At 44.2% G+C, this 20358-nt stretch overlaps 1 protein-coding gene across 1 annotated transcript in view; it reads right to left on the bottom strand.

Moving 5' to 3' along the window:
- USP10 (ubiquitin specific peptidase 10) overlaps positions 1 to 20358 on the bottom strand; it is a 66965-nt gene that overhangs the window by 45671 nt on the left and 936 nt on the right. The gene's annotated exons all lie outside the window — the stretch shown is intronic.

Genomic DNA, 20358 nt, shown 5'->3' with positions numbered 1-20358 from the left:
GGGGCTTGGGGGTGGAGGGGTCCTCTCAATCAGAATAAAGCTCCACTTCACCTCCCTTCCACTGACCCCAGCTCAGGCCTTCAGAACTCCTACTGTTCCCGTCTGATTTTGTGATCCTTTCTAGAGAGGACATGAAAAATATATGCACAAGAAACACATCAGGAAAAGGGGCAAGCGCTCAGCACAGCCAGGGTGGATGCAAGACACTTCACTGCAGCCCAGCGCCAGGGCGCGGCACTGAGTTGCCAGAGCAGACTCCAGAAGGCTCTCTAGGGCCTAGGGCTGTACAGCCTGCGAAAGGCACAGGCCAAACTGGAAATACCAGTGTTCATGCTAAAGGAAAAGCAAAGACACAGCCTCAGCCCAGGAGAGGTGAGGAGAAGGAAAGGCGTTTGCCAGTCGCCTGCGTGGCCCACTGCTGGCTCTCCAGGGATCCGATGCAGCCATGGAAAACAGCACCTTCTGCAGGAAGCAGGGACCCGGAGGACGACCCCCAGAGCAGGCACTAGGGGGCGCTGGAACACAGCTTCCAAGGTTTGAGATCCAGAAACACAAGTCATTGTGCAGGCTGCCACCAAATCCATGTCCTCTGCCTTCAAAAGGACTCAGGGAAATGGGAGGTCAGCCTCTGAGGTAAAAACTTAGGCTACAAAGGCATGATCAACAAACACTGCTGGGTGCGCATTGTACTTCACAGATTCTGCGGCAGTCAGGCATCTGCGAGCCAGACCCAGGTACAGTGTCCCAAGAACACTCAAAGCCCAGCCTGCAGGGTCAAATGCCAGAACCAAGCACAGGAAGTAGAGTCTTCTCCTCCCGCCTCCCTCTTTTCCAACACGAAAGTGAATTTGGGAGGTAGGAGGAAACGTTAAGGACTAATACACTGGTGGCTCAGCAGTAAAGAATCCTGCAACACAGGAGATGCAGGTTCGATCCCTGGGTCAAGAAGATCCTCTGGAGAAAGGAATGGCTACCCACTCCAGTATTCTTGCCTGGAGAATCCCACGGACAGAGGAGCCTGGTGGGCCACAGTCCATGGGGTTGAAAGAGTCTGGCAAGACTTTATGACTAAAGAACACTGCTCCGAGTGATAAACGCTTTAACTTCATCTCTAAAATCAGAGTATGCCAGACTAAATCCATCTCCACAGTTCTTCCCAGCTCCAAAAGGATCTCCTGGATCTAACCCAGAGAAACACAGCTTTGGGAATGTTCTCAGACTGACACGGCTACCAGGTGGCTGGCACCTGAACACATCGCACTGAGTGAAAGAGGCCAGACTCAAGAGCCACGCATCGCAAGAGTCCATCCACATGCACTGGGTGATATCCAGGAGAGGCAAATCCCCAGAAACAGAAAGGAGAGAGGGTGGCTGCCAGAGGCTGGGTGGGGAGGGACCAGGGAGTCACCATTATGGGTATGGAGCCTCTTTCTGGAATGATGAGGTGTTCTAAAATGGACTGTGGGGGCAGCTGTACAACTCTGTGAATATACTAAAAACCACCAAAATGTACAGCTATTTAAATGGGAACTATTAACAAATGAAGTTTTAAAAAAAAATCAGATCAGTACTTGCATAAAAAGAACCATTCAAATTTCTTTACTTTTTTTTCATCAGGACCCAGTACCTGATGGATGGTGACATCTACTGAACAGTTACTGCTCAGTCTTAACTTTGGCAATTGGTGTGGGTGGCCTAGGGGACACCTGGAGGTGACAATGTTCAATGCACAGCAGGAATTTCATTGATTTAACAGCATGTATTGAACATCAACTATCCACGCTGAACTGTGTTTGATTATGAGAACAAATTCTGAACAAGACGAAGTTTGGGACACCACGATATTTATAAATTTGTCACCGTGTGCGTGAACTGCGCATTGCTTACAGTACTACAAACGGCAGAAGCAGACAGAGGAAGAGGGGGCAGAGGAAGGCTTATGCCTCGACTGACTACCCAGGGCTGCAGCAGGACGCTCCTCACTTTCTTGTGGCTGAGGAGCCCCGAGAAGGGGAAAAATGGACCAAAAAGTGTGACAAAGCCACGCCCTCCTGAAGATTCAAATGTCAAGTGTTGGTTTCATGTGCTTTGTGTATTTTATTCTGACTATTAAAGTCCTATCAAAAGCTACCCTCTCAGCAATTTCCCTGGTAGTCCAGTGGTCAGGATTCCTCACTCCCAATGCAGGAGGCATGGGGTTGATCCCGAGTCAGGGAACTAGATCTCAAGTGCTGCACGGTGTGGCCAAAACCTAAGATCCCACATGGCATGGCAAAAAAATAGTAATTTTTAAAAAGTTATCCTTTCACTTTTCCAAGATTTTTAATAGACCAGATTTATTTAAGTGCTTTCATGGGGAGTCTAAGCTGAAACTTGTTTCCACAGACTGCACTCTCCAAATCAGAAAACATGATTCAGTTAACACAAATCCACTCATACCAACCTTCCAGGCCTATTGTACATTACACAATGTCAGTTAAATTTTAACTTGCTTTGCTCTAAACTGTTACTAAACAGCCCTCATTATACAATAACTTGCTATATAGACTTATCACATGGAAAAGAGCTGATAAATTAGGGAGTCGATTTGGTACTTGTTATCTGGGATACCCCTAGTAGAAAAAAGTTCAAAATTCCACCTGTTTTCATTTCGATCACCTTGGTGCTAATCTAGGAAGGAAAGGGAAGGGATGGGAAGGGGAAAGTGCAACACCAATGAAAAAGAACCATTTCTGTCAAAATTCATCAGACTATATACATTAAATGAATTAAATTCACTGCATGTATATCATACCTCCATAAAGTTGTTCTTTGAAAAGGAACAGACACCAAGTCAACTCATTTTTTCCACTGCCTGGATCAGTACTTGGCATACAGCAGGTGCTCAAGAGCTCTGCTCAACAAATGAGTTCAGGAAGAGGAGGAAGAAAAGCAAAGCCCACAACCTATACAAGTTCCAGGGCTGAGGACCGACGCCCTCTCTACAGCAACAGTTCCAACTCCAGAGTCGGCAGGCTGAAGAACTCAAACTCAACTGCTCTCATTGTTTCTTATGCTCCCGTTTTTACTATCAGCAGAAGTGGGCGAGCAGGGGCACAATTTTCATTTCTAAATATAAACTTTTAACATAGTCAAGATATAACATGCAATTTTTAAGTATAACATTTAACCATAATCAAGAAAAGTGAATTAAAGCTTTATTGAAAACTTTAATAAGAGAATACCTATTCTGACCTGAAGGAAAATCATTCACAATAATCACATGGTCTCCCAAACTGGAGAAAAATCAACTTCCAAAATGTTACACCTTAAAGGGGAAAAATGGGAGGCACTGGCAAAACAAACCATGGATGTGCATCAGGTCAGATCAACCTAGTAAAAGTACATTTTTTTCTCCCCCCACAACATCGCTGACCACCATATAAGTCCCCTGTGTCTAGCATGTTGGAGGCATTTGCCCAGTTTTTCTTGCCCCCACTCTCTTCTACTTAAACTTCTTTACTAAAGCCTATTTCCTTAAGAACTCCCTGCTTGCAGGCAGGAGTTTTCACTTTTCTGTCACATATGTGGCTCGTGTTCCTGGGAATGCTGTCAAGTGTGGGTGAGGACACAGAAGGGGGACAGGCACTGCTGCTGCAGAGGTGAAAGGTGACCGCCGCTTTCTAAAAACTTAGCAGCCTCTTACAAAAATCAAACATACATCCACCATATGACATAGAAAAATTCTACTTCTAGGTATTTTATCCATGAGAAATGAAAATGTATGTTCACACAAAGACCTGCACGTGAATGTGGTCAACAGCTTCATTCATAACAGCCAAATGCTGGAACAACAAATGCCCATCAAGAGGTGAAGAGAGAACCTGTGGCCCATCCCTACAATGGACTATTACCCAGCACTGAAAAGGAAGGATTCCTACACCACATAGGCAAATGCCAAAACTGCTATGCTAAGTGAGAGGAGGCAACACACAAAGCACTCTATAAAACATAACGAAAATTCTAGCAAACGGGAACTCAGCCTATAATAGTGACAGAAAAAGCAGCTCAGTCATTGCCTGCGAGAGGGATGAGGATTCATGGTGAAGGGTCATAAGGGAAACTTACAGGCAATGAAAATGTTCTCTATCCTGATTGTGGGGGCAGTTACCCTCCTATATACATTTGTCAAATCTCAAAGCGCTAGCTTAAAATTGGCACATTTATTGTACTAAATTATACCTCAATATGGTTGACATTTTTAACTAGACATACATCTATCAATAAATCGATGAGGCAGTTGTTTTATAAAAACAGCTCTTTAAGATCAAGGACCACGATATTCATTTTTCGTTTACACGAGCAGAATTCTTAAGCACTCTATAAATACTCACACACAAGGGCTCTTTAAGATTTCATGTTCCATAGCTCAGAGACCCTAACTAGTGGTACACAACACGACCTAAACTACAGTGCACGCATCTGTATTCCGCTGCCTGTTATCACTGTGACCAGCCTCTCTAAGCCTCCAACCTCAGACTGTTCATGCCTGGCTTGGCCTTTACAACTGCCTAGATCCCCTGACATACCCAAACCCCACACTACACAGAGACAATCAGTGCCAACAACGCTGAATCAAAACTAGGGCTGCATTAAACAAAATGCTACATGAGCAGAAACTTGTAAATCCATCTGTTCTACAGGATTTTTCACTTAATGAAATATGCTGGAATCAAACCAACAAAAGCTTGACTACTGAAGGCCACCTGCCAGAAAGGAAAGTGCATCACTGAATCAGAGCTCCATGTTAAAAGACATTTTGGAACAAAAGAGGTGTGACTACATATTTTCCTCTGTTGGTCACTGCCAATGGTCTGTCAAACACCCTGAAAAACAGAGAGGTGCGAAAGAAACAGGACTCATCTTAGCTGGTACACACACCCCTCTCCTTCCAATTTTAAGGAGAAAGAATATAGAATGTTCCCTTTCATGAATTGCTTTGGTTGCTAATGAAGACCAAAGTTAGAAGAGTTGGTCCACTGTTTACCTTCTCAATTTAACCTTCACCTAACGACCTGCTGAAAAACAGCCTCCTAAGATTCTAATTATGGAGGTATAGTTCACCTGACCAGCCAAAACAATAGATTGAACTCCATTCTTGAATTACATATGTAGATTCTGTTACAATTAAAAGTATTTTATTAAAAAAATAAAACTCAAGACTTCAGAAAGTCTCTTGTATGGTAAACATATGGAGCTCAGAAATCTGGAAAAGAAATTTTACCCCAGTCAGCTCACAGTACTGTTTTCCTACAAAGGTGAAGGTCACCAAGCCAGGGAACAGGGTCAGCTGTACAGGACAAAGGCATCAGGCAGTGCTTCTCAGCCCTGACTAACACCTGAGGACCAATTGAGCATCCTCAGGCCACAATTCTGGGTTTCCACGGTGGGAAGCAAGGCTTCACTTAGCATTTCAAATGCTTCCTGTGTGAATCTGATGTGCAGTCAGGGTTGAGAATCACTGAACACAGGGGCACTGCCAGGACCCAGCGATGCAGGAGTGGAAGAAACTAAGCAGACAACTGGGGCGGGGGCAGCACAACTGCTCCCATACTCGGTGAGGGCTCTAAACCACACGCGAGAAACCACGAAACAATCTGAGGCGACTGTTCACGGCCTCAGAGCACCTACTGCTCGATGCACATCCAGAGAAGGCGCTTTTTTCTTTCTACAAAGCAGATGTTTGTAAAATGGGAACTCTTTTAGTGCTTTTAAAGGGTTTATTGGTCATTAACAAGTTAAAGCCCAACAATCAGAAGAAAAACTATAACACAACTAAACTAGAAATAATTTGATAGAAACATTCCACTCCAATGCAACTTTTCAGAAATGTCTTTTCCACAGAGACACTGCTTTGTAACGGAACTCATTTTCCATTGCTCTTTTGACTCAATGAAATCTTTCGCCTCCAACATTCTGGTTTTCCAAAAATAACCCGATTCAAACCAAATCAGTTTACATCCTTAAGCTCATCAACCTATCAAGCACTTGATTAATAATAAGATCTCACTCACACACACTTTTCATAATAATCTTTACTGGAGGGCACTCTACCTTCTTCAGGACTTGGTTCTGGCTCTTAACCATTCTCTCTCCTCTGGGCTGACACCTGGATGTTCATTCTCCCATTAAGCATTCTTCCCACTCATTCTTCCACCTACTCTCACAGCTTCAACTAGGCAGATGAATTCTGAACTCACACTTTCAACTTGGACTGCTCAGTTATACTCCATTCCATATTTCAAGCTGCCAACCCCTAGATTCATTCACTGTTATTTTCTGACTTAACCTTAAAATCAAAAGGCCCACTATTTCCTCAAAACCAGGTTTTGCACTTATGCCAATAGCAAACTTCATTGTTTTTCCAAACTCTTGGATGAGCAACTTGGAAGATTATCTTGAATTATATATACATAACCCAGTTCCTGGGACAATCTCATCAAAACATCAAAATGCTCAAAAGATTTCATTTGGTAAAAACAGCAGCAACTGCATGAATTAAAAGAAGCATCCCAATTAAGTGATGCCGGTCAGGGAGCTAGGACCCTGTTTAATCAGCACATTACTTCTATGAGACAGTGATTCCCCTAGCCTTTTTGGCGGTGGTGAGGAGGTGATGTAAGCAAACAAGGCCCACCACCTCAAGGGTGCACACGCACACATCTCGGCACACGATTCCAGGACTTGCAGACGGTCTCACGCTCCCTGTGTCCTATACGACCCTGCTACTCAGTGTGGGTCCCAGCCCAGCAGCAGACACACCTGGGAGTTTATGCTGCTCTCAGACCCCAGCCCAGACCTACAGAAGCCAAACATGCCATTAACAGGACCCCCCATTGACTTTTAACGTAGCGTCAGCCTGAGAAGCAGGGGATGCAGCACAGCATCCCAGGGTCCTCCTTACGGCAAGCTGAGCCTTGTATCCTGGACACTACTGCAGGGCTCCCAACTCCTCTCTCAGGCTGGGTGACCGATTACCACCCAAGCTGGGGGCACCGGCCCACATCAAATGCCCTCCTCCTTTCTCTCTATGTGCCCAAATCCCATTCATTCTCAAGGCCACTCGTTACCCACCTCCTTCACTCCTGAATTCCCCCTGCAGAACCTGCCATGTGCACTGCAGAGTTCAACACACTGCACATCTCAGAACCTGCCCCAATTGTTTCCTATGCCTAGTCACCTGCTGAGTCGCCTGCTCCTACACAGGGTGAGAACACTTTAGGTATCTTCCTGTGCAGCTACAAGCAGCAGCTAACATAGCTGGCCCAGCTGACTTCTCACACTGCAGAACTCAGTTCGAGTCTCCTCTTTGCAAATTACTTTCCTAACAAACCTGAGTTATTCTGGATTTTAACAGGTGATTAGCCTCATTCCCACAGTCAACCAGGGATTACCTAAATGTATAGACTGTGTTATGTCTTTCATAAATTATTCATCAATATTTTGCGCACTTATTACATTCCAGGCTCAGGGAATGTAACAGTGAACAAGAGAACGCCTTCCGCTCACTCATCTTCCACTCTAGTAAAGGGAGAGAGAAAATGAACCAAATAGCTGCTAGGATATCAGATGAAGGGGATCAGAAGGTGTTAAGTGCTCTGAAGAGAAAGCAAGGCAAGAAGGTGGCGGGGGTGCAGCAGGCTGCGATTTTAAAAACGGCAGAAAAGAAATTCAAAAATGAAGCTAACATTTCATTCTTTCACTATATTAGCTGAAGCTTAACTCACAGAGGCATTAGAGCTGGAAATCTCCAATTAGGTCAGAAAGTCTTTTTCCCTGAACATAAACAGAAGTAAATGGTGGAACGTCATCTGCTATTGTCAGACATAAAACAATTTTAACTTCACTGACTCAGTGGACATGAATTCTAGCCAACTCCTGGAGACAGTGAAAGACAGGGGGAGCCTGGTGTGCTTCAGTCCATGGGGTCGGAAAAAAGTCGAACATGATTTAGTGAATGAACAACAACTTTAAGATTACTTCAAAGTATGGTATTTTAGAGCATACTCTCAGTTTCAATTATGATCCTGCCAAATGAAAAATAATACACAATACAAAAGAGACAATAACTTGAAAATATTACCATTTGTAGCCCATCAGTCCAGGGGTCACAAAAGAGTCAGACACAACTTAGCAAGTAAACAACAACAATGCCATCTATAAGGTCTGGTCCTAGGAAAAATGCAAAATAAACTAAGCTGTCCACTTTGAAAAACTAAAATAAATAAAGAGGGCACGGAGGCAGGCCTGCCTGAGAAGACTCACCCACTCCAAGTGGCCTGGGGCCAGGGAGCAAGCGCGTGGACAGAGGGGGTAGCGTGCTACAGCAGAGACAACTTATCTGTGCTCATTTTTGTTGGTACACAGCTGAGTTAAAAAAATAACCAGTGGGGGAAAAAAAAAAAATAACCAGTGGGCGAACGATGACACTGGCTGAGATATCTAAGATGACAAAGGTAGGAAACACAAAACATAACTGAGCCAGTAAGTCAATGGAAAAGCTCTCTTTCCACACTCACCAATGACATACTCAGGCTCTCCACCTGGGAAGGTAGACAGCTCTGTGGCTCTGGAATTTGGAGATAAAGGCATTTGCTCAGACCAAGTCAACCAAGGATCAATGCTCTGGACCACTATGGGGAAGGCTACCATGAAGGTATTTATTGCATCAGTAACGGTCCTCTGATCTCAGCTAAACCTGTTGAGAAACAGCCCAAAGAATGAAACAGATTAGCTGATATACAGATGAGTCGCCTGGATTCAAGAAACTATACAACATGAATAAGGAGAGTCACGAAACCCTTCAAGAAAGCCTAGAGGTCACCTGAATTCTTAACGCAAGAACTGCAATCCATCTGAAAACCTCAGGAGCAGCCCACCTCTTTTGCAGCAGCTCTCGTTACTATAAAGGTATGTCTAGGGAGGGCAAATCTGTGCCTTGTGGTTCCTGCACCCTGTGGTCCTGACCTTCACTCCCAGGACTAGAAGTATGTTCTGCCAGACAACATCTGTGTGCTGCGCCCTCCTCCGCCAGGCAGGGCCATGCGTTCCTTCCACCGCTCGGGCACTCGTCCCATCCAGGGCCAGCAGCCTGCAGGCCTCCAGGAAGAGCTGACTGACTGGGAGGAAGAACAAGGCATCCCCAGCACCAAAGTCCACAGGGCCCTCCAGGCTCCCGTGCAGGACAGGCTTGGGAGTCCTTCCCTTCTTCACAGGGAAGGGAGGAAGCTAACTCAGATCTATGCTTTCAACCAAAAAGAAATCAATGGCAAAGAAACAAAATGGCAACATATTTTACCTTCTGTCCATTTTAAAAAGAAAAGAAACTCATTTGTTCAACATGTGTCAGGAGGTGAGAGGCCAAGTCTTTCCAAACTGAGCTGTGGCAACTCTGTGTCCAAGACCAGTCATGGCTAGGATATTGCTACAGAGTCATTGTGAGTGAAGTTCAAGTTACAGCCAGAGAAGCTTCCAGCCAAAACTAAAGAGACCGCTCAAGATTTTTTTTTTTTTCAAAGCAATCTCTTATCTCATTTTCATGGAATAGAACTCCAGTCACACATGAGAAAGAAAGTTTGTGCTCCTGGCACTTAACTCACACTGTGTAGTGTGGCATGGAAAAGCCAAGAATTCAGTAAGAACCAAGATGGAACCAAGAGTGTTACTTTAGCACCAATTTGTGAAAAACTGGAGACAAGAACTTCAAAGCTGACAAATCCATGACCAGCAACAACAACAACAAAAAAAGGCTGCAAGAATTTCCAATGGCAAATTGGCTTAATGCTATGCCCCAATTCTCAAAGACGGCAGACAGTCACAGTTAAACGGAGTTGGGGCGAAGCCCGAGCTGCCCCCACACTGAGAGTCCTATCTCACCACATGGCACCCAGCAGTTTCTAATGGCTTTGGGGAATATAATACAATTTAGAGCAAGAGTTGGATAAATGTTTGTGGAGAGGAATTTGTCCATCAGTTTAGCTACTGAACTTCCAACAAAACTGAGCTCTCAGGCTCAAGACCCAGGGTGGCACGTCTTCAAAGTGGCAACGTGTCAGGCTCCTCAGTCGGTTCTGTTTCCACAAGTCACTCGATTCAGGACTAAAATTACTAACATTACCTTGCAGAGGGCCACAAACTGGCGTCTTTTGTTGTTGTTCATACCTAACCTAGACTGAAAATGTTTTTAAATGTCCAAAATATTACTCAGTTAATTCTATTCATGGGAAAGGGCTCTGCAGCTTAAGGGGAAAGGCGGCAAACAAAAGCATGCAGAGGCTCTGACACCTGTGTCAGGCTGAGGCCCTGGGGGCTGAGGGGACACAGCTGGGGGCCTAATCAGGGGTCCCTAGTCAGTGGGTCTGGATGGCCACCAGGATGCCAGGTGGTTCAACTGAGAAGACCACGACCAAGGATCATGACTTAAGAAATACTACTAGAAATACTACTATATAAAATGGGGCTTCCCTGATAGATCAGCTGGTAAAGATCCGCATGCAATGCAGGAGACCCTGGTTTGATTCCTGGGTGGGGAAGATCCGCTGGAGAAGGGATAGGCTACCGACTCCAGCATTCTTGGGCTTCCCTTGTGGCTCAGTTGGTAAAGAATCCTGGCCTGGAGAATTCCATGGACTGTGTAGTCCATGGGGTCACAAAGAGTCGGACACAACTGAGTGACTAAGCAAAGCACAGCACAGCACGTTGTGTAAAATGAGCCCAAATGTCTAAAATTTAAAGGGAAGCATTTAAAAATATTAACAGAAGTCATCTCAGAGTCATGATATATGGGTGATATATTTTCTTTACAATCAAGGAATAAATGCTGGTTTTTAAAGTTGCCCCCCTCCCAAAAAAATTAAAGAGAATATGGGCAGAAAGTGAAGAGAAACTAAAGAGCCTCTTGATGAAGGTGAAAGAAAAGAGTGAAAAAGTTGGCTTAAAACTCAACATTCAAAAAACTAAGACCATGGCATCCAGTCCCATCACTCCATGGCAAACAGATGGAAAAACAATGGAAACAGTGAGAGACACTATTTTCTTGGGTTCCAAAATCACTGCAGATGGTGACTGCAGCCATGAAATTAAAAGACGCTTGCTCCTTGGAAGAAAAGCTATGACCAACCTAGATAGCATATTAAAAAGCAGAGACATTATTTTGCCAACAAAGGTCCGTCTAGTCAAAGCTTTGGTTTTTCCCGTAGTCATGTATGGATGTGAGAGTTGCACTATAAAGAAAGCTGAAGGCCGAAGAATTGATGCTTTTGAACTGTGGTGTTGGAGAAGACTCTTGAGAGTCCGTTGGACTGCAAGGAGATCCAACCAGTCCATTCTAAAGGAAATCAGTCCTGAAAATTCATTGGAAGGGCTGATGCTGAAGCTGAAACCCCAATACTTTGGTCACCTGATGCAAAGAACGGACTCACTGGAAAAGACTCTGATGCTGGGAAAGATTGAAGGCAGGAGGAGAAGAGGATGACAGAGAATGAGATGGTTGGATGGCATCACCGACTCGATGGACATGAGTCTGAGCAAGCTCTGGGAGGTGGTGATGAACAGGAAAGCCTGGGGTGCTGCAGTCCTTGGGGTCGCAAAGAGTCGGACACGACTGAGCAACTGAACTGAACTAACTGATGTCCCCATATGACTTCCCTAACAACTCTATCCAATTATCACTGAGGACACTCAAGGGCTATTTGCCTTGCACTAATCTCCCTCAGATATCCCCAAACATCCTACATTTTCCCTGCTCAAAGTTTTAGGATTTAAGGTGCTGAAGTGAGCAGAGAGAACATTCTGAGATCTAGAGGAGAGCCAGCAGAGGACACCTTTGCCACCCTGGGGAGGACCCCAAACGGGCCTAGAACAACCACCTCCGTCAGCAACCCTCACAGAGCCTGTGCTTTCAGACACCCACCACCACCAAGGCTGAACTACCAAAGTCCTTCGTCCCCCAACCCCCACACACCGTCCCAGCATCCCACCCTACACACCAGGCAGTCACCCACCGAGCACAGGTCTGTCTCCCAAACAGGCCGCAGGCCTAAACACTCTGCTCTTCTGCATGTGCTCCCCACAAAACCCCATCCCTGAGCTTCTCTGCCCAAATGTCGCCTTTCTAGGAGAGTCGACTAGCTTCTCCCGACGCTTCTTCTCAGCTTCCCCTGACGCTCCCCTTTCCAACCCACACAGCACTGCCACTCCCCCCACCTCCTCCGCACCCTCCCCAAGCTCAAGCTTGTGGCCACCGTGAGCCTGCAGGATTGTTCTGCAGGGCAGGCAGCATGAATGCGTCACCCTCTTCCACGCTCTCGCCGGGGTAAGACTGGCCGCCTCACCACCGCCACTGCCTTGGCACCCAGTTCTGAGTTCTCAGGGGCTCCCCAGGCCCTGCAGCCACAGAGCCATCTCAGACTGGGTATCACCCAGGCCCTGCTTCTGGGAGCCGGTCTCCTGCCTCCCCTGCCCTTCCTCCAGACTCGGTCTTCAGTGTGGAATGGCCCTCTGCATTCCTGCGACTATCTGATTAGTGTGGGTGTCTCTCTCCACAGTAAGCTCCCTGGTAAGACGGACAATGCCCATCTCTGCTTATCACTCCATCCTCAGTGCATGGTACACAGCAGCCACTCAATGACTTGCTGAACGAATGAATGAAAGTTTCTGACTATATTGTTCACACTTCTGTTACAGGAATTACCACCCTAAAAAGGGGATTCACCAATTAGCCTGTTTCCCTCTCCTACTACGCTGTCAACTCCCAAAGCACAGATCTCTTTTCAGCTCTATCCTGCTAACGCCTGGCCACCAAAATTCTTTGTTTGAGCAATCACAAAAGATATAAAGTCCTTTATATGCAGTTCTGAATAAAAGTGCCTGATATATTACAAATTAATTCCAAAGACACAGAATACTACCCTTGGAAGACCTGACTTTGCATTAGAAGTGGTGGAATATGATTTCTGGGGAGAGGAAGCAGACATGAGGAGTGGGCCAGTTCTTTAGGATTTGTTTTTCTTTTCTTGCCACTGCAGTATTTCAATAAATACAAAGGGGAGAGACCAAACATGAATCACCTTATTGACAGATATTTTATGAAAAAATCTTTCTCAATCTTTTTCAAATATTTCACAGTCTAACTTGCTTTTTGATCAAATTAATATGTAGTTTTAAGTTTTTTAACATAAAAATACTTCATGTTTTAATTTACCACTAATTATTTTCTTAATGTTACTAAGCAAAATGTATCTCCCACTCTGCCTCCAAATAACTAATGAATTAAAGATTTTCATCTTTTAGAGAATTTCCTGGTGGTCCAGTGGTTAGGACTCCATAGGTCACTGCAGGGGGCACAGGTTTACTCCCTGGTCAGGGAACTAAGATCGCAGTGTGGCGAAAAAGAAAGAAAGAAAGAAACAAAGTGGGGAAGTGAGGAAAGTCTGATTTTGGATAAGACAGGACAAAGTCCAGGTTCATTACCCAATTCCCCACTAGTCACCAAGGCTGATGACCTACTAACCTCTCAAACTAACCAAAGGTTTGTCCTCTCAGGGGTCTTCTCTAATGCAGAGTTGACCGACAGATTAGAATGTGAATCTGAATCAGACTTTTTTTTTTTACAATATAGAAATTGGACACCATGACTGCTATAATTATGGGGTTGAATGTGTTCAAAATACCATTTCTTAAAAAAAAATTTTGTTCAGGCATTTTAATAGTCATAGATTTCTACAGCACTTCCACAGTTCTCAGTATACTGGGTCACAGAGAACCACTTTAACCTCCAGAACATCTGCTCCATCCCCTGACAAAAGCCAATAAAAATAAGAAAAAGTCTATTCTACCTGAATACACAGCTTCAATAATTTTGGAAACAAGAGGTGCTCCAAAAAGTCCAGCCCACTGACTATACAGTTGCGTGCATGCGAAAGTCACTCGGTGTCGCTCAGGGTCCGACTCTTTGAGACCTCATGGGCTACCCATATCCAGTCCATGGACTTCTCCAGGCCAGAATCCTGGAGTGGGCAGCTGTTCCTTCTCCAGGGGACCTTCCCAACCTAGGGATCAAACCCAGGTCTCCCGCAGTGCAGGTGGATTCTTTACCAGCTGAGCCACAAGGGAAGACCGACCATCTGGTTAGAAGACTGCATTATGAGACAAGGGAACAAAAACAGTGTCAGAATAGGAAAGGCACACCAGACAGACCAATGGGACCAAGATCAGGGAGGGGGGCAGTGACTTTTTACTTTAAATGTGTCTGTTTCAGAAACTCAAGTCTTAAAAAAAAAAAAGAAATTCAAGTCTTTATTTTGTATTTTAAAATCAATGAACAAGATTTACCAAAATGCACTCTACACAGAATCTAGCAATTAATAATTAGTAACAGACTGGTTGTTGCTGTTTAGTTGCTAAGTTGTGCCCAACTCTTTGCGACCCCGTGGACTGTAGGTTGCCAGGCTCTTCTGTCCACGGGGTTTTCCAAGCAAGAATACTGGAGTGGGTTGCCATTTCCTTTTCCAGCTCTAAATAATTACTTAAACATGTAAACCTTTGTTTCATTCATTCGGTCATTCCATAAACCTTCTCTGAGAACTATCATAAGGAAATTGCACTGTGAAATGGCAGGCCTTTATCAGTCTGGCCAAGTATAAACGACAGAGGCTAGAAGTCCAAAACCTGCTCTTAAGTCCCTGATAGCGCCTTTCACGGCCACGTGACTTCAATCACAACCTCCTGAGTCTCACTTTACCCATCTGTAAAATGGTGATAATAGGAATACATTACAGGGTTGCTTAAGGATCATGCCAGCCACAGCACTTCACAAACCATGCAGTTTATAAACTACACAACCACTCCACATGCTGATTGCTGTAATGTTTCATTTCATAATAAATATGCTCCTCCTTGTCCAATCACCAGATCTACCCCAAAGGCCTACTCTCCAGGTCTCAAATAAACACACACATCTTGGTAACCATCCAAGGAGAATTACCACTTAAATATTAAGAGACAGAAGTTTTCTACAACATCAGGCAGGAATCTCCAAAAACTCAAGAATTAAACGTCATTTTCAAATTCTCTTTTATATCCTCCCAAGTGCTGTTAAAAGTAAAAAGACTGATATTTTCAGGAAAAAATAGAGAGTACATACTTTAATGACGAAAGTCTCTCAAGAGGCATTGCTTCACTCCTCTGGAGTTATAAACTGTCTAAAATAGGAGAGACACATAAGAGGAGGAAAACTAGAAATGCTCTTGACGGTTACCAGAATACCAAATAAATTCACAAGTTGGCCCTAACTAAATTTAAATGAGTGTAATAAAATTTAAAACGCATCACTTATATCCAGAGAAAAGGATACTATCTTTATGTGAGAATAATTAAACAATGTAGACTAACTCATAGGCCAGCTGCTGCTGCTGCTAAGTCACTTCAATCGTGTCCGACTCTGTGCGACCCCATAGACGGCAGCCTACCAGGCTCCACCGTCCCTGGGATTCTCCAGGCAATAACTCTGGAGTGGGCTGCCATTTCCTTCTCCAGAAGCCGAATCAAAACTCTCCACACACAGCCATGTATTAAATGTTCTTGGGTGGTTCTCGATGTAGTTCACAAGGCCCATGGCTTGCAGCAGACAATTTATACAGAGATCTAGCTTTAGTCAACATATTTTAAAACAAAGAATACTTTTGACTCGTACTCACAATAATGATAAACGTCTATTTTCCTGAACAGTGAGGAAAGTAAATTAAGAAAATGGTCCAAAAAACCATCCCCACCACTTCCAGTGCATCCAATGGCTCTCATGGAACTACAGCTCGGGAGAGGGGTGAGGATGGGGGGGTGAGGGGGCTATTCATGGGACTCCTCCCTTCCCTCCCCGGCCAGCTCGTCCACAATAACAGGTCTGTAACATGAAGCCCTCTATTTTGTTCAGTCTTAAATGCAAGGTTTTTTTTTCCCTACATTCAGTGTCTTACAGCAAGGCATGCTTGAAATCTCTAATATTATTCAAGTTACATTTAATTTTTTTTTCCACAGTAGCTCCAATGACAATATAAGTTTGCAGCTATCACGCTGATCTTTTGACACTTTAAAGACTACTTTGCTAGAAAAGAGCACTGGTATGCCAACTGTGTGCATGTAATACACACAGATAAAAAGCAGCATTTCTCCATAAAACAAGTACAAGTGGGGAAACAAAACTGTACTACCATCAGAGAGAGAAAGGCAGGCAGCTAGGTGTAAAACTTGGATACCAAAGGCACAAGAGTGGGGCACCAGTCTTTCTACTAGGAGGTATTTTTATTTTCAATGCACTACTTGTGAGACTCTTAAATCAGAGAGTGTAGGCTTATGAGATGGTGAGATGGTCCTTGAGCTGATAATCAGAAAAATAAAGTGAGAACTGACCTGAAGAATGACAACCAAAAAAAGCTGCAGACAAAGCCCAGGAGGGAGAGGTCTGAAGAGGGAGAGCAGAGGAGCAGCCCTGGGCTAGCACGTGGTCCGAGCACCTCGTCATCTCTCAGCTCTCAAGGCAGCCAGAGAGGGCATGTCCAGGAAGACTGGCTGTGTCCTGCCCACCCCAAACCACACTTCCACCTCTACACCTCAGCAAGCCTACTCCCGGGAGAGGGCAACCCGAGCACAGGGTCTTTCCAGACAGGGAGCAGCATGGAGCTATTGGTTTCTCGGGTCCTCTGCTGAAAATGGGGTCACGACTGAGGAGCTTTCAAATAGTCACAAAGTGGCCCACTCATGCAAAGTCTAAGCTCTGAAGACTCCACCTTGAGGCTTACGACAGATCCTACAGTGCCTGATCCTTGAAACAAATAGTACTATAAACCTACCCCAAGGGCTATCTTTATTTTGCCTACACTCAGTTCTTCCTCCAGCCTGCACTGACAGAAAAGATCACAGAAAGACCTATTGGGAGATCACGTCAAAAAACAGGAAAACTGCAGTCCAAGCACATGCAAGTCTTTGGAATTGAACATCTACACTGCTGAAGTAGCACTAAAGTGACAAATGACAGTAATCCCATGGCCCAAGGCCAGGAAATTCCACTGCAAACAGATTTATCTGTTTTGTGCCACAGTGATTCTTGCCTGTGTGGCAGTAAAGAGAACTGTGACAGCGTAATTACAAATTCAAAAGCAAGCGCTTCCCACTGGTTTTCATACTTAGTGTATTGTCAGGAAGAAGTGTCCTCAGCAACCACCTTCAATGTGCCACTTGAAAAGCCAGACCTCTTAACAGCAAGCACTTGCATGTCTGACATTTGTAAAAGCACAAACAAACAAACAAATAATCTTGATGTAACTACTTCAGGTTGAAATGATACAACTTTTCTCAATTACTTGAATATTATAGTCTGAGCACAGCACAAAGTAAATGTGCCACTAGGCCTGACATTAAATAATCATTAAGCTTCGGAATTTTTTTTCTTCCTTTAGTTTTCCTATGTGACCCACTATTCAAGTCATGTTAGTTCTACATTCAAAAAAATCTGAAATAAACGTCCTAACTTTTGCTCTGGAGAGGAATTTAGAGTGAGGCGGGTCCACTTATTACTTGCCATCAATTCATCACTTGGTCCCCACAAGATGGGCTCCAGAGCGTGAGGGGAGGCCCTGGATGGGGCTCTCACCTCCATTGCTGGTCTGCAGGAACCACGGAGGAGATCATCAACTCAAACTTTAAATAGCATATCTAGTGCAAGGACCTGTTTCAAGATTTTGCTGTCACTCTACAAACGAACACTGGTATCTCCAAATATCCTATACTTCAAATAATTTTATTTACTTCAGCTGCTCACTATGAAACGCCAATAAAAATGCTTCTCTTTGGAGAACTACTAGCACAGCTGTCAGTTACAAAGATATTCAATGCTTCAGTAACACTCTACCATATGCTCAAAGTTGGATCCAAGAAATCCCACAGTGTAAAATAAGGGGCCACATTATTTTAACCTAGGTAAGGAAAAGATTGAGGTGAGCCCGCTGCAGAGGACCAGGACAGGAGCAGCCACATGATATTCAAATAGGGTGTAAGAAGCGTTACTGTAGAGATTTCACTAAGAACAGCTGCAACGATCACAAACGCTTCTTCCAGTTTAAGACAGCACTGGTCAGTTCAAATTAATTATCCCAAGTCATTTCATCAGTTCCCTCGTGACAACAAATATTAATTAGAGATGTACTTTCACCTCAATTGTCAAAGTTCATTATTTGGGTTTGTTAAAATGTGTTGAAAGCTATCCGCGTTAGAAATGTTTCCAAGTTTTTCAGTTTCACGTCAATCCAGGGAAAAGGGTTCAATCAACACTATGGAAATAGGATATAGTCTATAAATGTTTTTTTTTTTTTCTTTTTATCAACTGTAACCTTAAAAATCCAATTTTAAAATAGGACCCTTAAAAAAACCTAAGAAAAAAATAAAATGAAATAGAGCCCCGACTGCTAATCTGTGGTTGTTAACCCCCACAGTAAACACCTAACATGCATCATCGTGCTTAGCACAGGGTGATCGCTCCATCGGTATTTGTATGAATGGCAATGACCAAGGCAGTACCCTTAGGACAGGAGGTAACTGAATAAAACTGAATTATTAAAACGCTCAGCCTGACTTATGCAGGATCCAACCATTAAATCCTGTCACATACATGATTTCATTACCTGTTTTCATTACTACTCTTCTAAAAAGAAAATTACTAAAAGTATGAGAAATCATACCATTTCCTTTCCTACCTTCTCTATGCTAGAACTTAAAAGCATTTCAATCATACTTTAAAAGAATAAGCCCAAAGTGTTGCTAACATTTATGTTCAGCTAACTGTTGCCACCTTAATTTTCCAAAGATGTACAACATGCAGGCAATAATGCTGTATAAAACAAACACTAGGACAAGGAAAGCAAACGAAATTACAATCACGTTTACATATTATCACTGCTCATTAACATTTCAATTTTGCCCTGCGACGGGTGCTTATGATAATGAAGTGAATTATGCCTAAACATGCTTCTTTCATTTCAAAATCACTAAGACTATGACCCATTCGTTCACAATGAACCTTGTACCTATTTTGTAGCTATTTATCTTAATATTTAAGTTGAGAAAAAGGCAAATACTAAATTTCTTAAGAAAAGAAATCTTTGAATTACACACGTAAAACTTATTCAACCACTAAGCCTTTTTTTGTGCATAGAACTTTACTGAGTTACTTTCAAAAGCAGACGTACTAATGAACAAAAAGTTAAAGGCGGAAAGTTGTAGAGCAAACTGAAGCGCCAAAAATTTAACAAAATTGCAGCTTCCTGTTAAGATCTCATTTTTTTTTTTAAATTATCGCGTCTTAAATTCCGCGACACGCGTTAATTACAAGTTATTAAAACCTACTCCATTCCCAAAAGGGCAACAAAAACCAACTGCTTAGAGAGAGTTATGATTTACCGGCCACCAGTTTTCCAATAGCTACTCCGTTCCATTTCCCTATATTTAATACAAAGTTAATACTACAGCACACGGAGTTGATACAAAAAAGTGCAACAACTTCCAGGGACTGGAAGTCGACAAATCAGTGGTCTACACAGCAAGCTCGACAAATAAGACCACATGCTTATTTTCAAACAGAGCAACTGTATTTGGGAGAGTAGGGAGCACTGAGTTCAACTCTAAACTATCTCCCTAAAAGCGTGCTCGTTCCTCTTTCTTTCCACTACGGGATTATCTTAAGTGGCCCCTAAGCCTGAGAGACCGCTCTGACAGTGTGCGTTAGTATAGTGTCAGACGGGCTGAAACGGATTCATGCAAAGCATGTCACTCAAAGGCAGGTATTAATAAAAGTATAGTCCTGGCGAGTTATTTCGAGTCCCCTTTGCAACAGTAACCTTAAGCTGCTCCTCAGTCACTTGAATCTAAAAGCCAGAAAACCAGCAATCTCACTCACCCCCACCCCACCCCACTCCACCCCAACCCCCGCAAAGGGGTCAATCAAACTGCGAAAGCAACCTTTAGTGCCACGGGGAAAACGGTGCACCCCCAAATCTAGGTGGTTCGCTGCGGGCAGAGAGGCAACCGGAGGGCGTGGAAGGCTCTGCCGCTCCCGGGCCTCCCGAAGCCCCTCGGCCGCCTCCCGGGACGGCCAGGGCCCCATCCTTACCGCCGGCTCGCCCCGCGGTCCAGCCCTGAGGTTAACCCCTTCGCACCCCCCACCCCATACCCTCTCCAGGCCGGCCCGGGCTCCCCCTCTCTGCCGCCCCCACGAGGTGGGGCCCGGCGAGCTCGGGCACGGGCCTGGCCGGGCTGAGGGCGGCCGAGACGCGG

Source organism: Bison bison, unplaced genomic scaffold (genome assembly GCF_000754665.1).
Source record: "Bison bison bison isolate TAMUID 2011002044 unplaced genomic scaffold, Bison_UMD1.0 scf7180017864295, whole genome shotgun sequence".
Lineage (NCBI taxonomy): Eukaryota > Metazoa > Chordata > Mammalia > Artiodactyla > Bovidae > Bison > Bison bison.
This window is presented reverse-complemented; position numbering and strand designations above follow the sequence as displayed.